The 2,227-nt window shown below is 42.5% G+C and overlaps 2 non-coding genes across 2 annotated transcripts; one reads left to right on the forward strand and one right to left on the reverse strand.

The window, feature by feature from the left end:
* The first annotated feature begins 642 nt into the window (after positions 1 to 642).
* Positions 643 to 730, forward strand: trnay-gua. Its single transcript is given in 2 exon segments — positions 643 to 679; positions 695 to 730. It is a non-coding gene; the product is annotated as a tRNA-Tyr (tRNA).
* Positions 731 to 1,350: 620 nt separating this feature from the next.
* trnap-ugg lies at positions 1,351 to 1,422 on the reverse strand. Its single transcript has one exon. It is a non-coding gene; the product is annotated as a tRNA-Pro (tRNA).
* Positions 1,423 to 2,227: the final 805 nt, after the last annotated feature.

The raw sequence follows: 2,227 nt of genomic DNA on the forward strand, positions 1-2,227 counted from the left end.
GGGGCGGGGATCGAACCATCAACCTTCCAATTGGCAGGCAACCGCTCTACCACTGAGCCACAGCCGCTACAGTCTCTCTGGAGGCATGGGTTCAAATCGCTCCACTGCTATAGGCATATTGAAGCCAACCAATGTGGTTACAGCTGTGTCATTTGGCCTGAACTGGGTGAAGTTAATAGAATCATCCATCAATCACCTTGCTGGGATTGTTCCTTTTTAACCTGAGGTTCAACAAGTGGTGAAAACTTCCTTTCCAGCACTTTGGAGAAGAAAATCCACAAGTAATTGTGATCTCCATATTGATCAAAGTATTTGTCATTATCATTTTGGCCATAACCATGCTACTAAAAGAGATTCTATCAAACCAGGTTGGGCAAGTAACCTTTCAGCTGACTTCTTGTAAAAAAAGTAACTCAAATAAAGCTACTGCGATGGCTGGGAACCGAACCCAGGTCAACTGCTTGGAAGGTAGCTATGCTCACCACTATACCACCATCACTTGGCAAAGCAATGTTTACTTCAAATCTTGTAATACATCTGGGCATTAAGACTGAAAACGCGCTCTATCAATGAAAGTCCCTCCAGGGGGTCCTGTGTTATCACATTCACAAGAATAGGAAGTGTGTGTATATGTCCCAGCTCCCTTCGATATCTCAGTTGGTAGAGCGAAGGACTGTAGAGGCATAAAGCTGAAATCCTTGGGTCGCTGGTTCAAATCCGGCTCGAAGGAGAAGATTTTTTCCAGAGTTTCCCTTCAGGGATCAAAAAAGAATTTCTGATTCTGATGTAGAGCTGGACGGACGACCCAAAAGCATAATACTTTTTGCCGAGACATAACATGAAACAAAAAAAAGAGGTGGGCTAGATATGAGCGCAGAAATCCTCTTACGACAGGATTTACGTGATTTTCATGAAAAGTTCGTATCACGCCAATCAGAGCGTAAGAATGATCGTACATTGATAAATGCAGCGGCTGGAAAGCTAAGAAGGGATAGTAGTATTTTGATGAATTTGCGTCACCTATGACACTCTCTTTTCCATCACATTCAATAAATAAACAAGATTATTCAATCCATGCCTCCCCTTCTATGCAAAGTAGTCTCATCCAGGACCTATGACACCATAAGCGAGAATCATAAACCTAGACCAATGAACAAGGAGAGTCATGTCCTGCTTGTTTGTTCCTTATATTTTTTCTCAGTTGTTTTTGTAGCATGTAGTTGAAGCAGGATATGAAAAATTGCCAACATGCTGTATTACAATTGTGCTGGCTCTTAATCTGGGTTAATTTAACATAAACTGGATTTTAAAGTACAGTACAAAGTATGGTTGGAACAGCGCCCTGCTTCAGGGCTCGTCCGGGAGTTGAACCCGGGCCCTCTCACACCCAAAGCGAGAATCATACCCATAGACCAACGAGCCACATAAAAACATTCTATCAGCAATTTACCATCAAGTACATGTGATCAGTCAGTGACTACAAAGGCAATTGTTAAGTTTGTTTGGCATGTGGTGTTTTTATGGCTCCACTGCCAGATTGAGCTTTCTGATTACATTGGACGAAAGACTACTTTTGAAGCAAAACATTTTACCAACATTTGAACTTGAATTTTGGGAAAAAGGAAATGCAGCTTGGATTTGTCACTGACTTGAAAGACTATGGTCAGGTAGATTGTCATGGGGTCTTTTCACGGCTCCAATGAGTCAGTTTCCTGATCTCATTTGATACAAAATATTTTTACCAAAACACAGATTTTGTCAGTAAAACGTGATAGTAAAATCGTGATGCATTTGCCACGCCGATGACACTCTTTTCCATCACACTCAATAAATAAACCAGATTATTTAATCCATGCAAAGGAAATCAAGGAAATTCAGCTAGAATCTGTCAGGGTCTTAAGCACCTGCTTGCATTACACCATGGACCTGCATCAGCAGAGGATGGTTTTGATCCATCAACCTCTGGGTTGGATTTTCATGGGCCGTGGACAGCGACAGAGACGACATGACTCCCCCTGACTGTGACCAGTACCGATCAAAAAATTTCATTGGGAAGGGTGTGGGAAACAAATTGGCCAGACACAGTAAGGAAAGTTAGTCAGAGAGTAGGATACTGGAGACTTAGAGCAGTGATTCCCGTAGTGGGGGTCGCGACCCACAGGGGGGTCAAGAGCCAGAGAGGGGGGGGTCGCAAGCTGATTTCCAGAAATAAAAATAAAAATGTAAA

The sequence above is a fragment of the Etheostoma cragini genome, unplaced genomic scaffold (genome assembly GCF_013103735.1).
Source record: "Etheostoma cragini isolate CJK2018 unplaced genomic scaffold, CSU_Ecrag_1.0 ScbMSFa_69, whole genome shotgun sequence".
Lineage (NCBI taxonomy): Eukaryota > Metazoa > Chordata > Actinopteri > Perciformes > Percidae > Etheostoma > Etheostoma cragini.